The sequence below is a fragment of the Buteo buteo genome, chromosome 4 (genome assembly GCF_964188355.1).
Source record: "Buteo buteo chromosome 4, bButBut1.hap1.1, whole genome shotgun sequence".
Lineage (NCBI taxonomy): Eukaryota > Metazoa > Chordata > Aves > Accipitriformes > Accipitridae > Buteo > Buteo buteo.
The window spans coordinates 46,460,901-46,477,177 of NC_134174.1; the positions used below are offsets into that span (position 1 = coordinate 46,460,901).

The 16,277-nt window shown below is 41.1% G+C and overlaps 1 protein-coding gene across 12 annotated transcripts in view; it reads left to right on the top strand.

Annotated features, from left to right (window-relative positions):
* USP54 (ubiquitin specific peptidase 54) overlaps positions 1-16,277 on the top strand; it is a 115,828-nt gene that overhangs the window by 28,970 nt on the left and 70,581 nt on the right. Inside the window, exon 1 of one of the 12 annotated variants that reach the window (XM_075025797.1) lies at positions 6,014-6,127. The exons of 10 other annotated variants lie outside the window; for them this stretch is intronic. The gene's annotated coding sequence lies outside the window, so the exon portion shown is untranslated. Of the gene's footprint in view, positions 1-6,013; positions 6,128-16,277 lie in introns of those variants that run through there. One more of the 12 variants, XM_075025790.1, reaches the window with a different exon arrangement.

The following is a 16,277-nucleotide window of genomic DNA, read 5'->3' on the forward strand; positions in this document are numbered from 1 at the left end:
TGAGGTGGAAGTTGTGAAAAGCACGATGGATTAAATGCAGTACACTGTGTTTTGCAGTCACTGGGAATAAGTATGCAATAGAATTGCTTTTCTTGGTTTTGTTTTAGTTTTAGGAGCATAGTAGCAACAAGAAATGCAGTTATTTATGGTATTTGTGGGGGTACCTCTTTGGTAAAGAGTAGTGTTTTGGTTCTTGCTTGTGTTTAGTAACCTTTAAGCCTGGCTGTTTGTAGACTCCCAGACCTCCCAGTGCTACAGGTAAAACTAGTTCAAAGCACTGGGTTAGAATTCCTAGATGTTAAAAAGTCAAACTGTAGCAGTATATGTTCATAATGATATGCTCAGGTTACTAATATTTGTTTTTCTCCCAGTTGGTTTTTTTTGGTTTGTTTGGTTTTTTTTGTTTTGTTTCTTGGTTATCTGCCAAAAGGAAGACTGGTTTCAATGAGGAGCGTTCTGCCTTGTAGTACATACACATAAGAAAGAAGACAGCTTTTTTCAGTTAAGTGGAAGATACTGAGTTTGTATACAAACTGTTTGTATATACAAGCAGTTTTTACTCTTAAAGTTGTAAATGGTCCAGATTAATTTGTGAAACCATAAGGTTTGGAAATGGAATTAAGGTGATAGTGCTCTTGATAGCTGAGGACTGGACTTTATACACTAAGGAATCCTTTCTACTTCACTGCTCCTAAGCTTATTTTTAAAGCTAGTTTAGATATTAGTTTAGACTACAGGCCATGGCTTCTCAATTTAACTAGTAGTACCACCCCAAGCCACTCCACACAAAAAATACTTGTGGGGCTGTGTAGGGAACACTGAGGAACAGATCTGACTTCAAACTACCCTAGCCTGTCTTTCCACCCTGTTGCTGTTTACCCTGACCAGGTTGTCTGTGTGGCCACGCAAATGCTTGTGTTGCCATATTGGAAAGGGTTGCACAAGGATGAGAATGAGCAGTTGGGAGGCTGAAGGAAAGTGGAGGGCTAAAAACTTTGGCCTCACATTAGCCATTCTCTGAATAGTCTTGAAAAGTATTTCTCATTCTCTGTTGATAACTACCAAAACAACGGTATGTTTGGTTATTCTTTAGAAATATTGAGAAATGGGAAAAAAGGCTTTTTGCTCATGTTGTAATTTACAACCTACTTAAATAGCTCTAGGTAACCTGATTTTAATAAAAGAATAGCTCAGATGGTAAGGGAGAAAGCAGTACTGGTTTTTATCAGTTTTCATTATATGGGTCCATTCGGCTTTAAGGCTGTGTCCACCCTACCAAAGCAAGCTGTGTCAATGAAGTAAAATCAAGATTTTGCTGTGCTCCTCCCCCCTCCTCCGACAGTATTTAAACGGTTGTCTTGCCATGTGGAGAAGGTCAGCTGAGTACAGCATATGTGTTTGCCTAATATATTTGAACACATTACCCTGAAGTTTGTTAGATATTTTTTTGTTGTTGGCTTTTTTCCCTCCTCTTGAAAAATGCACTGCTGATGTGGGAACATGAGCTTCTTTTCCTCAAGCCGCCCTCTCCACCCTCCTCACCACCCAAAAAATAAATTGTTGGTGGTTACTGCTTTGTATCCACAGAATTTACTTTTTTGACCTCAAAGGTTTTCAATGAAGGGGGCAAACATCTGTTTTCAGACTCCTAAAAAGTCCAGGGGATGCATACTGTAAATTAAAAACCACTGTCCTAGAAGAATGCACTTACTTAAAGAGGCTAGAAAAGATTAAGCAGGGGTTTTAATTTGCAGCAGTTGTTTTGAACTGATCTTTCCTGGAGTGCAGCATGATGTTAACCTAATGCAGTTTCACTGTGGCTGCTTTGAAAAAGGGCTGGGCAGATTGCTGGGTCTTGGCTGGGTGGTCCTGCTCTCTGCTTGCTTGGCCATGTGGCGTGTCTGCTCTCGGTTGAAGTGGCTCATGCAACCAGCTCACAGCTTAACGCAATACTCGGAAGCAGTGGGAGCATGAGGCTAAGAAAAGTAAACAGGCTGACACAGTCTGGTGTTTCCCACAGTTAAATGAAACCACACCTTTAATCTGTGTTACTGATTGCCACACAGGTGTCCTGAGTGCAGAGGGAGGGACAGCTTTGTTATCTGGGTGAGAGAATCTAACTTCAGTCCACTGTCAAGAGGCATTGCTCATCAGGCCTGCTTTTCTGAATCCCGAGTGAGCTAGCTGATGAAAAAAACCCTATCATTTTTATTTTCATGGTTAGAGTTGGCTTTTGCTGACTTACCACTGTATAGTAGCTCATTTTGCAGACTGCCCAGTGTTAGCATAAGTGGAGCAGAAGGGGCACGTGATAGTGAATGGATCCACCCTGGTAGCAGCTGTCAGGTTGGCATAGCTGTATCATAAAACACACTGTAAGTTACCTGTGCAAGGAATTGGTGCATCTACACAGTATCTTTGCTTTGGTGGCAAAGCTCCTAGAAGAAGCTGCCGTAACAACTATTTCTTTGCTCCTGTACCTCTTGTAGTTTGCTGGTCTGTGTTGTGCCAGTTAAAACTGCATACTGCAGGACTGTTTTGTATTCTGATAACTGAAATTATAAAAATAGCCCCCTTCATACTTTTATTTTCTGGTTATTTTTAACCCAGATTGTTTTCATGATGCAGTTTGTAATGTGGTCTACACAGGCTGCCATCTGCAGAACAGAGCATCAGGTGAGAACAGGAGTGAGTGATCTGTGAGAGCAGGGCAGGAACTTCTGTAACCAGCTTCTTTGTTGAAGGCAGTCAAGAAACTACATCTTCACCCTGTAGCACTTATTCTTGACAAAATTCTCCATGTAGACAAACTTATGGCATTTAAACTATACTAAATGTTATGACATTTACAGGTTTATGAGTAGGAGTGCTGTGGCGGAAAATTATTCGAAGGTGAAGGGAAGGGCTAGCATAGCCTTTGCTGGGTAGGAAGCTACATGATCTGTGACGGCAGAAGGAAGCTCAGATCATATGACTTTGCAGACATTGGGAAAAGAACTGTTTTCAGTATTGAAAGAATGGTTATTGCAGCTCTGTCATCTATACTTTGTTTCTTCAAAAATTTTTTTAACTTACGCTTTTGTCATTTCCTTAGACAATCTATTTATCTTGCCAACTGTGAATGTATGTTGTAGGCATACGTGCTTCTAATAGATAAGGTCGTCTGCAAATACATTTGCTTCTCAGATTGCTGATCTCTGAACCAAAGCAGAAAAGCAAGGAAGGGAGAGGGAGAGATTCTGGCCTTGTTTCTGTTGCTTTATCTTGACTGGTTTTCCTGCCTCATTTCAGTCTGAGGCAGCTATGTGGATGGCTGTGTAATTGCTAGCATTGCTTATCAGGTCCTAGTAGCCCTAGGGGCTGCAGTACTTGACCAGAGCTGTTTGAGGGTTGCTGTGCTGTCCTAATTTAGGTGAAATGTTAGAAGGCTGGAAATGCTCTTTTTTTTTTTCCTTCTTCTTTCTTCCTGTTCTGTGCAGAAACGTGGTAATTGGTCTGAATTCTTTCTTAGTTTGGTGGCAGTGAGTCAGATGCTTAGCTGGTGTGTTTGGCAAAGCTCTCTTTTGTAAGTGCAGCAGTGCTGTTGTGCTTCGGCTAGGGACAAGTCCCCTTGGTTCTGTTCGGGGTGTGGAGCCCAGCTTGCTGTCTGAACTGTTTGACTGTCAAGTGGGGAGTGAAGTCTTACTTTCTGTCTGATGCAGAGGGATTTGTTTTAGTAGTAAAACACTTACCTGTCCTTGGCTGCTGTACGATTTTAAGAAGTTTTAATTTAGGTGTGGTGGAAGCAGAACTGATCTTGCTTTAAAGAGAGCTTCTAAAAATAATTTTCATGCTTTCTTCATGCACTGAAGTATTGAAGAACTAGGTATTGTTTAGACAGGTAACTGTTAGTCTCCACTATCCGTGTGCCGAGGGACTGTGTAAAGTGATGTCAAAGCAGGTATTTTAAAATGTCCACAATTTGAGCCATACTTCTAGCAGTTACTCAAGTATGTGTGGTCACCTGAAGCATTTTAGCAAAAAGCTGAGAAATAGTTCTGAAATGATGGAAACTGAGGCTGAAGCAAATAGGAATTTGTAAACATCAGTACTACAAAACTTTTGGTATTACTGATTTAGGTGCTCCTGCCATTATGTGAGCGTTGGCCCACACCACCTCAGCAAGGAAATCGGTGGAGTCAGGGGAGCATTGATGTGGTCTTTGTGTCCAAGGAGGAAAGGTGAATACTTCGTCCTTTGGAATGAGGAGGAGGAAGGGAGCATCGAGACTAGTGTTTTCTCTGCAAGGGAGCTTGCCAACCTCAGGTTATTGAGCCCTGGACATACTGCCACTTGAACAAATGGACTTGCTAACTCTTGATAAGACTGGTATGGATATTTGAAAGGAAAGGAAACCTGCAGATCCAAGTAATGGTGCAAGACACCTGGAAGATTTGGGCACTCTTTCTGCATGACAAAAATGAGGATTGGCATATTGCTTTTTCCTGGAAAAGGTCTGTGTTGGTATTGCAAACTGTGCTTTTAAGTGGTTTGGCTTCCTTGAAGCAAGCTGTTTGGGGAAAGAGTGCTACAGAGTTAACATGTTGTTTTAACTACACATAGCAGTGGAGCAGGTTTTGAGCCCAGCATGGTTACTGAACAATGTACTGGGTTTTGTTCACAATTATGCCACTATTAGTAGACTTTAGAAAATTATTTTATTTGAAATTTGCAGACATAAATCTGAAGCTTAGGGGGGAAAAAAAGTATGTAGAAGCATCATGAGGTAAAACACTGCTTAGAGTATTGTGCCTTTGCTGTAGTTTTTTTCCTTTCTTGTTCTAATTCCTATTTTTGTCTCACCAAAACTCTATCATTATGGAAAGGCATACTTAAAACTTGGCTCAGCCCCTTCTATCCTGCAAGACTGGATTGTTCTTAAGGCAAACTGATTTAATTGTATTCCAACAGCTTCCTTTTTGCATTGTTTGTTTCTGTTAGGTAAATGGTCCCGGTGGGGATAGTATCTTCAATACGTTGTATGGTCCAAAGCATTATTACATTTCAATCTAATTCTGTTTGTTAGCATTATATTGTGCTAGGACAGAAAGACAATGGTATGCATTGTTTTTTGTAACATAACCAAAGTTTTCTTTAAAGTTATTTTGGTCTTGGATATACACAGTAACTCTCCCTGTCTGTGCTATGAATGCGACCATGTTAGAAGAACAAATTCATACTGAATACGGATGGCACCAGTGTCCTGGAGCTGTACTGTAAGTTTGTCTGGGAATAATCGTGTAGTAATGCTGCTTCTGAGCTTAAATAACTGAGTTTATAGGAGATTTTGGGGGTAGGAAGCTGTTTTTCTGAACAAGCTTCTTTTTTCCTTGATCAGTATCACTGGCTTTGAACCACAGGGGATGGTTCCAGGAATTGTCCTGCAATAATTGTTCTTTGAAAAACTGCTTTTGAATTTGCATTGCAACTGCCGGGCTCTGAACCAAGGGATCAAAACTGAAGCCATCCTTCGAGTCCTTTGCATTTTTTCTGTTAAATGGCTACATGTCATTCCTGGTTATCAACCCCTCCTGTGAGAAAACATCCTTCATGTTTAACTAAACAGTTTGCAGGAACTTTGCCAGTTTGTAGCATTGAGGGGAGCCCTGCCTTCCATGGACAGGCTGCTGCTGTAAAATGAAGTCATCCCTTACAGCCCTGTCTCCCCCTCCTCTGCCCCCAGCCTGGTCCCTTTCTATAAAAGGGTTGGGAAACCTTCCTCCCTCTTGTCTGGTTTCGTTTCCGAAGGGAATTGTCGGGCCGGGCCTCTGGCCTTATCTCTGTTGTCAGAGCTGCCTGCCTGGTAGGTGGCAGCAGGGGCAACGCTTTTCAAATGAGGCTTTCCTGTGCTGAGGGAGGCCCTTGTTTTTTTGTTTTAACAGCTTCCTATTGTTTGAAACAGCAGGTTGTCCCCTCCCACGCTATTCTAGCTCTTTCCTCATCCCTTAAATAATTTTTCCATGCAAGTATTACTCAGAGCAGTTACTCTAGCAGTGAGTCCTCTGAGAGTTTTCCCAACACGCTCTCATCTCCAGCTTTTGTTGCAACACCAGTGTGGAGTTCACGCAATAGAAAGTGATTTCTGAAGGTAGGTCCTTCTGATTTTTAAATCTGTTGTTTTAATTCAGCGTCACCACTGCTGTGAAATGACTTTTTTTGATTCAATCCAAGTTGTCACAGGAATTCTCTCCTATATATGGTACTGAAAGGTAGAAAGTACTGCTTTTCAATTCAGACTGTCTTTTGTTTCTAAGATGCAAAGAAAGAGTATTGCTTCAGTTCATTAATAGTTTACTTTTCAATATTCTAGTCCTGCTGTCTAATGGTGTTTTGTATCTGTACATTTTATTTATGTTCTGCTACCTGTGTGAAAGGCACTTTCTAAGCCATAAGCTGCCTCTGGTCCACCATACTATAGCTTCTTCTGACTAATAGCATCCATGATAAATTTGAAGATGAAGCCAGTCAGAATCTGTTCTTACCTTAACGTTTGTCACAGCTGGAAGGGATGTTGGCAGTTCATTTCCAGTATAACTATTACCTAGTCAGAAGCTCTCTGGGCTGCTTTTTTGATAATTTAGATGTGGTTTTGCTTCCCTGTACTTGTCGAATTCTGTGTTAGAAAGTTGACAATAGAGTCAGGTATTAGATACATGTAGAGCTTTATAATTTTAATAACAAAAAAGTTGACTTGTGAAAGCTAACTTTCTTTGGCTGGTTTCCTGATCCCCTGCCTTCTGTAAAGTGTCTTGTTTCCAAAATAGATAGTAATTATTCTGTGAATTTTTGAAGTCTACCACTGCTATTCCATGCTTCTCGCTGCTTCAGCTTAGCATGAAGTACAATTTTGTTTAAATCTGTAGATTTGGAAAAAAAAAACCCAAACTGCAAACTCTTTTCATACACTTGGTGGTACTAAGCAGAGGTCTTAATTCCACAAAATGATAAATCCGGTTCTAGAGTTTGTCACCAGAGGGGGATGGGGGGGAAATAACCTGTGTATCATTTCTACTGCTCATCATTCAGTATAATAAACACATTCTGCCTGTTGAAATGCATTCCAAATTTTTCTGAAGGAATAACTTTGTAATCCTGGTGTGTTTTAGGATGCCCGAGAGATTGATCATAGTCTGCTGAGACAGGGCTCAGCACACCTGGAAGAGGAAGTCCTGCTCTCTTTGCCCTGGCTATAACTTCTTAATGAGTTGATTCAGGTCACTAAACCAGCAGGAAATGAAGCAAGCCCCTCTCCTCCCCTCTTTCCATCCCCCCAAAAGCGCTAATTTTGTGAGCTGAATTTGCTTCTGTGAGCCAAAGGGCAGAGGTGGTAACTGCCGGCCCCAGAGCACTGGGGTGGAGAGGGGGTGTGCCCTCTTCCCTACTCTGGTGGCAGTGAGATTTTGGGTTCATTTGTTCACATAAAAAGGTCACTCTCAGATGTTGCCTGTCTGAGGTGATAGGTCCTTCTTCTAGTACGGTGTACTTGGTGGGAGTTACAGAAGCTTTAAGTGCCTTTTTTTTTTTTTTTTTTTTTTTAAAAAAAACTGGCAGTTCCAGAAACCTTTTGCTTTTCTTTGGCAAGAGAAGCATTGCAGTGGACATACAGGGGTTTATGTGTTTTCTGAAGTTGTTAATTTGTAATGTAGTTATGCCTATAGGTTACAGCAGTAATCTCAGAGTTTTAGGTGTCTTAAAAACCCAAACAGGCTGATTCTGGGTTAGAGAGTTCCCTGTCTAAGGCCAGAGAACCATGACAAACAGCCAGGGAAGCAAAGGAAGCAGACTGTGGTGGCTGTCACGATGAACAATGGTTTTGGCACACCTGCTGCCTTGCCGCTGAGCTTCTCTGTGCTTGGCAGGAAAGAAGTGATCTGGAGGATAACCAGATAGTTTTGTAGATGGTTTTGGTATGTTTCCATCTTCTCTGAGGGTGAGAAAACAGAAGCACTTGCTTTATAATGTGACAAATAGCTGGTGAAGGCTGGCACCATCAACTTTTGGGGCAGGATTTAATAAAGCACTTAAAAATGGGAAAGTCAATATTATGCTAGAACTGAGGGCCCTTAGAAGCGAATGCAGGGAGACTTGATGTACCACAGGAAGGGGGAATAGTGGGATACTGTCAAAGCAATATGTTAGAGAAAATTATGCTCATACTACCCTTCTGAATAGGTACAAACATATCAATATACTTTTATTCAAGAAAAAGAGTTTTTGTAGTAATCAGGAAGCAAAATGAAGAGAGCTGGAACAAATGCATTTGTAGGAAGGTTTTGCAGTATGACAGAGTTTTTGACTCCACCAAGAGCCAAGTGGTGTTAATCAGTTGCTGTTTCTTCTTGGAGTTGTCACAGATGTAAGCTGCTAGACAAGATTACTTCTTCCAAAGAATAGCGTGTCACAGCCATGCCATTTCATCCATTTTCCAGTTGTGTCTTTTCAGGTTCTGATGGTTTGGATCATAATAATTGTCTTTTTAACTAATGTATTAGTATGTATGAAATTCCACAGGTTTTCTCTAAGTTTCCATGTACTCTATTCTACAAGAGGATGTGTGTTACTATTGCTGTCCTAATTGGTGAGCACCGATGTCACCAGAGTATATTGGAATTGGAGAACTTGGGGGGGACTGGGAAAAAATGAGAATGCTAAAAAGGCAGAAAAAATTCCTTCTAGTCTAGCAAAGAAAATACATCTAACACTGCACATTTTGGCTTAAGCTCAGAGCAGCTGAGCTTCAAATGGAGTGACTTGAGTCCCAATTGACCAGAAAAGATTTTTCCAGGCCAGCCACTTGGTTGCACGTGTGGACACACACATGTGTATGATTTATTTTATTTTCTTAAACACAGAGCAAGGATGCATAGACTCTTAATCTGGATAGAATATTTTTATTTTTTCCTGTCTCCCTTACAGGTGTATATGAGGAAGTGTTACATGTTTTAATGCTGGTTAAGCGATGGATAATAATAGTAACAGTGCATCTGAATGCTTTCTTCTAGTATTGAAGGAAAATTCTGTAATTGGTTTCTCAACAAAACATTTATTGTGGTGTAACGAGGTGACTGAAAATACCATCGTGGTGTGGTAATCCTTCTTGATAAGGATAGCTTTTACCGATGGTGCTTTCCCAGATGTCAGGTGATTGTTCCTTGAAGGCTTGTTATTCTGAGAGAGAGGACTTTGAAACAGGAGAGTGTTAGGTTTTGTCCTTCTATTGCCTTGCTGGTGTTCTGGGTCTGCATCTGTTTCTGTACCAAGTTGCTAATCTTCCTCAGACCCTCTTCTGGCAAATGCAAGTTATGTCCCTTCAGCAGCTTTTTGTATTGCCAGCGTATTGTCTAGGGAATTCTGGGGAAAACAAGTTACAATGTTACAATGCTTGGAGACGCGAGCCTGGAGCAATATCAGCAGGTCTTGTCCTAACAGGATTTGGCAAGAGGTGGTGTGGGCAATGTGTGGCATGTGACCCTGCTGTGCAACTGGAAGGCGAAGGCTCTGTCCTGTGACCAGCTCCAGGTGGTGCTGGTGCGGGGGCAGCTGTGTAATCTGGGTTGGGGGCTGTGGGAAGAAGCAAGCCTTGGAGACCATCTTGGATTGCCATGGCAGGATATGGAGTCTGCCTTCTCCTGTGGTGAGCTCCCAAAAGACTGAAAGGATTTTAACGTCAAAAAAGCCAAATTTTATTTAAGTAAGTACTAGAAATTTTGCTTTTTTAAAAGAGAAAATTCCAAAGAACTGCGAAAAACAAAATGGAAATAAGCTTGCATGCAACTTTCTTGTTGCCTGCTATGTCTCTGCTTCCCAGCCTGTCAGTCACTGAGTGGCCCCAAATGTCTATGAGAAATTTTGTGCCATGGCTAAGACCAGCCATACCTTGCAGTCCCTGGAGCCCTCTCCTTTAAACACCCTTGGTACCCCCCCCCAAGGGGGACAAGGCAGGATGGGGCTGTACCCCTGCCTCCAAAGGAGCTACACGGCACAGCCACACTCTTAAAGGATCACACACACATTTAGAAGCCAGAAACCAAACCCTTATATAGATGATATCATCCTGAGACCAGTTACTTCCCCATCCCCAGCTGCTCATGATGGAGCTGAAGAAGCCATAGAGCTGCTGTTGTCTCTTTCCCCAAAGCTTTTCTGTGCTCCACTCCTTGCCCTGTTCCCTGAGGTACTCAACTTGAATGGCTGAGACACATCAGTTTAGGCTGGGTACTTCTCTCTATGGGGCGGGGGGGTGGGGGGGGGGTGGGGGGGAAGATGAGTACGCAGAATATAATGTGCCAGTTGAGGATGCTGTGCTTTCTAACTTTCATGTGTTCTGGGCTGGAGTAAGCCAGAAGCTGTGTAATCCTTTGTGCTTAACCTTGCAGCACTCCCACGAGTCACTGTTGGAAGGGTATGTGGTTTCTGCCAGATGTATGTTGTCTTTTGTTTCACAAATGGTTTCGGCCATAGCTGCAGGATCAGATTTGGGAGCGTAATGGAAGTAGCTGTTTGCTTTTCAGTAGAGCTCAGACCTGCAGCAGCACTGAAACAGTTGAACCACTGCTGAAAGAAATTAAACTAAATCTCTGAAGTAAGCATCCTTTTATTTACAGTCCAGGCTGAAATCCTACTGTCTGAAGCTGAGCAAGGCTGCTGTTTTCTCTACCTACTTTTTCAGTGTTGAACTCGGTGGCTTTAGCATTTGTTGTTGGCTGGGTACTTTAGAGTGCTGTCAGGCCAGGCCTTGTTTTTGTATATGGGGGCACGTGTACATACCCTCAAACTTGCTCTTTTTCACTCTGTTTTAAAATAACAACAAGAAGTTTTATTAAGGATGTTTTCCTCTCCACGTGTACCAGTTGGTTAAATGTATTATGACTTCCCTGGGCACCCACAGAATTCTGTTTTAATTTCATATTTAACAGGCTTCTAGTTGCAGTGAGAGGAACTCTGGTGGACTACCTCTTTATGCTCTTTTTCTGCCAATGAGCAACCTGCAAATAATGTGGAAAGGCTCCATTCATGGTATATACCTCCTCTCGAGCGCTTCCTGGTTTTTTTTGTAGGGAGCTTCTGGTGCCACTCAGTAGTGTCATTTCATCGCCAGGCAGAGAAAAAATAAATCAAAGCTGTTGACATCATTCTTCTTTTTCTTACCCCAACACCCAACTGGTCTGTTCAGCTTGTATTATACTGCATTTGCACAGCTTCTACTTCTGTGACCCATTAGGACAGGGCCTGCTTGTACTTAACAAGAGTCTCTTTCATGCTTTGTGGGTCTCTCTAGGTCACAGCAGGACACAAATAATCCCTTTTGCATTTGGTAGTTTCACAGTACTCTTCTGGTGAAGATGAAATAACCTTTCTGAATGAAAACAGTAACATCTTCTCTATAAGCCTGGTTTTGATACAAGGTAATTGTATCATTATTTCTGCATTTTGTAGAATGAACAGCAGCTTTATTTCCAGCAGATCCCAGGATTTTAAGATACTAAAATCAGTAAGGAAAGAGTTTGTATAAGTTTTCAAAATAAGTATGGAAGTAGTTCCTTATGGTAGCATCTGGTAAGACTTACATGAACAGTCTTTGAATCATAACTTAGAAATTTGAATTCAGACTTTGAATTCAAAAGAGGCCAGAGTTTTATGAAAGTTCATATGCAAATCTTATGGCTTCACCTTAATTTGGTTCTAACAAAATGAAAGATCTGTATTTCAGAAAACTTGTTTATAGGATACAATATGCTTTGCACACATGAAACTTCCATCTGTGTATATACTATGCATATTCTGTAATGTTTTAGTTTCTGAAATGTATTTCTGACAAATATACTGTATATGAAAATGAAAGAAAGTACCTTTTGCCCATTTTAGCCATCTACTCCAAATTTCAAATGGTGAAATAGGTTGAACTGGATTTGGAGGCTTTTTTTTTAACAACTACTTGATAAAAAGACACCAGGGTTTTTTTGTTCTCCAAAATATTTATTCTAGTACATCTTTCAGAATGTCTTATACCAGAAAATTTAAACAGAGTAAATTGTCTATTTGTAAGGGGCTTCTCAATGAAAGTAAAATTTCAGGTAATGGAGGTAGCTGCATGTCCTGTTATACAAGGGCTCCTTTCCTGTGTTTGCAGGAATTATTATGTGACCTTGCCTGTGTTTGATGTTTAGCTGTGAGTTCAGGACTGTTGTGCATTCAGTTGTCATTATCCCCTTCTTTAAGAAACAGAGCCCTGCAAAATGGCCACTTACTTTATGAGATTGACGGATTGGGGCTGCAGCTGAGGAGAGGCACAGTATGTCCATGGCTGTTGGCTTGGCCAGCAATGGCCTAGTTGGCTGGGTCTGGTCTTGGGGTGCAGGGAAGCTATGGCAGCATATTACAAACGCTGTATTTGCCAGTGGGAGACAAGAGCACCATGTGCAAGTTTGGGATGTAAAGTTTTGAGGTTTCGTCATGTCTATTTGCTTCCTATTTAAAAAGGAAAAAAAAAAAAGAGCTCATCAGTTTGCACAGAGTCTTTTCCTCTGTAATTTCCCTAAATGCATTGGTCAGATGTTTTCTTCTGCTGGTCTTCTAGTTGTATAGAAAACAAAAAATCAGACTTTGAGTCCTACTCCCCCTGCTTGTCTGTTCCAGGTTGTTGGTGAGGTGTATGGTATGTTTCCCCCAACCTGTTTCTTTGTTTTACTCTTCCCATATGCTATTAACTGCTCTTGGATATGGGATGTTTTGATTCAGTAAGCTTTTTCTTGTGGAATGTACAAGGATTTTTTCTACTCAGGTTCTGAAGTCTTCAGTGGGTTTTGTGGGAAAATGCTTCTGTACACAAACCCAAATGAAGCAAAAATGAGTTTCCCTGTTCTTGTTAGTTATGGTTATTCCTCTGAAACTAAATAGTAATGATCTTAAACCCAAGTTGAGATTATTAAGTGCTTATTTATGTGTGCACACTCGTGATTCTGCTGAAGTGTTATTTATAGCTGTGCAGCACAGATGACTGCTTAAAAAAAAGAGGAATCATCAGCATGTTGTGGATGCTGGGTGCATGGGTTTGTATTTTTGTGTAGAAGTATTAATCTATATAATGTTCTGCAGTGCAGCAGCAATCCCCCTACTTGTCAGTTTTAGCAAGGCAGGAAAAAATGATGTAAGCATTTAATACTGGGACCCAGCACAGGCACCTTAAACTGCTGCTCACTCTTTCTTTACTCTCTCTGCCTATGCTTTGTTTGCACAAGCTCCTCTATACTGCTTTAGTTTTGTACCTTTGTATTAGTCTGGCAAGAACGTGAGTGTTACAAGCCAGTTTCATCTGTGGTAGAGGTGGTATAGATAAACCAAAATACAGTGAACTAATAGTTTGAGAATATGCTGTGACTATTATTTTAATACCAAATATTGCCCTGAGCTGAGAGGAAAGACTGAAGGAGTAAATACTTTTATGGTACTATCAAATATGTTGTCTGGCCCCAGCTGTTGATCATGAGGGAGGTGGGAATTGTTTCTGCCCACCCTCTGTGGAGGTTTCCACTAGCCAGTGGTATCAAAAAGTATATTATGTGCCTGTGTTGAGGAAACTGATTTCTGCCCTGGGTGTCGTCTTTCCCCTGGAGAGAAGAGTGCATTGCAGTAATTGACTTTGAGATTCTTAACACATCACCAGAAAGACCTATTTTTCCACCCGAAGGCTGTCCATCTGTCTGGTCTGTTGCTACCCTCAATGCGTTGCTGCCTTTGCTTAGTCTGCACTGTCTGTCCTTTGAAATTGAAGTACTAATGGTGCTGAAGGAGTTCTGTTTGCTTGTTTTCCTGCAAAATCCATTTCTTCTTTACCCATGGTTTTTTATTTTGTGTGGATGTGTGTGTATTAATGCATTCAGTTGTTTCAAATGTTACTGAAATCAAGGTATAATGAAATAGAGTTTAATGAAACAGGGATTTGTGTTGCTGTAATATGAACAGCATAGATTTGGGAGTTGATTGCTACTGACTTCTGTTTTAAGGAAGGAAAGGGGTGTGAAGATTGACAGAACTCATAACAAGGTAGATGTTACAGAAGAGGAAGAATTTTTCTGTTCAGCAGTGAAAGTCTATGAGGTCAGGAAAAGAATGGCAGCAGGATTTTAGTATTTAAATAGTTGTCATTCGTTAAGCCTTATGTTGCTGAATACTACTGACTATTTCTGAAAGCTTCTAGGAACTCTTCAGTCATTGTTGGGCTGGAATTTGCAAGCCAAAGTAGAAAACTTTTTTTCTTGGGTCAGTGGTGGTATCAGAAGAGAGATGAGATTTTTTTTCTTGTGAATAAGGTGCCACAAGAAAAAGGTCTTTGAAATCTTGTTGCAATAATTGGTGGCTGTAAAATACAGAATTTTGCAGTGAAAATGTTTGTTTATATCTGGAGATTGAATCAAACACTGGATTAATCTTGAAGCTCCCCTTTGGAGAGCCAAGGTGAAGATTTGGAAAAGGAATAACTGGCAGCAGGAGGCTGGCTGAGCATTCACTAGAATCAAACCAGAACCTTCCATTTCACCATATGGTTGACAGCTGCCCTGTTCCTATTTGTCATGATTTTCTGTGTTACACAGGATTGATTGGTGATGTTTAGCTGCTTTTGAGCACTTGTGTAACATTTGAAGCTGCTGCGTTTTCCCCGTTTATCCAAACTCCACAAGTTCCATATGGAGTGGGATGAAAAGCTGGTTTCACGCCACCCTTCCTCCTTGTGAAATGTCCAGCACCAAGACTAGGGGTAGGTAGGGTGTTTTTTGAATACCGGCTTGGGAGAATAAACTTAGATTTCATATAGAAAGCAGTACAAAACCTAGGATAAGCACTTTGGAAATCCAGGTGTGTTAAGATGCAGGCTTTATTACCGTGTACAGCGGTCTTAAAGAGTTGGGCAACTGTGAAGGGGAGATCTGAAGGGAGTGCAAATGGTTTTGAAACGGTTTGAATTTACTTCAGGCTGGGCAGACTTCCTTAATCTTATATATATTCCTTTCCTCTTCAACTGTCAGGGAAAAGTTGTTGAGATAACAGATCCTTTGGGCTGTGTAACAGAAAGAGGGGCAGCTGCTTCCGAAGGAGTTTGGAAGTAGGACACAAAGCTGTAGGCTCGTCAGCCTCTGTTCGCTGTAACTTCCAGAGCAAATGCGTGTGCTGAAAGTACTGTGATGCATGAGATCAGTGGTTATTAATACCATGTTTTCGATACGAGTAAAAGTTTTATCTGGGGAGCGAAGTGTGTTTTGCCAATAAGCCCCACACAAAGTAAATAATGTGGCTTTTGCATCTCTAGTTCTGACCTAATCTCTCTCATTGTTTGTCTTCAAACAGAAGCCCTTTATTACTCGATTATCCCACACTGTGCTTTTATAAATTGTAGTCTCTAAGAAGAGATGTTTTTGTCTGGAAACTTCTAGGTTATCTTGCAGGTTAAGTTATTTTTTCAATCAGAAAAGGCTGTAGTGCTGGCTTTAGATACTTAGAGCGGTGTGTTTGGCTTATTTATTTATTTTTAATTGTAATTTGGCTTTAAATCATTGTTATGTTGTATTCAAGGTCTTTGCTGGATGGGTTTTAAAAGCTTTTCTGATTATTTGAGAGCCAACTGGATACTTTGAGTCCCTTTAATTGCTTTATGAAAGTGGGCATCACTACCCTACTCACTCTTGGTAGCTCTATGGGATAAGTGACATACTCTTCCACTATCTTGAACAATAGTCTATGTGGTCGTAAGTTTGCACAGAAAACAAGTGTTCATCAGCTGATGTCCTTCTTTCAGAAAGGGCTGCAGAAATGACTACTAAGACTTTGTAACTGTGGAGAAGCACCCACAGGCAGTTGGGAAGAAGTAGAGAGGTTGCCCTCGAGCTCGAGTAGGTAGAAATTTCCAGCCCTCCACCATCACTGAAGCTTCTGCAGTTCAAAGCCAATGGCTTTCTGCTGCTTTTTTACTGAGAGGTGCTCTTTAAATAGATTTGGCTGTCAGGCTTAAAGTCAAATGATTCAGATTAGGTAAGTGTTTGCAAGATTTCATTACACTGTTTTAAGAGACAGTCCACTACAGTTTTATAAAACCCACAAGCATTTTGGATGAAGAAGTTGGAGAACTGCTTGCTGTAAAGAATATCTTCATGCAGTTTAAAGCTATACTTGACCCCAGCAGCATGCAGAGTCTCACTTTGGGGTATTTCTGCAGATCATGTCTCTCTCCATGCCCCTTGTTGGTC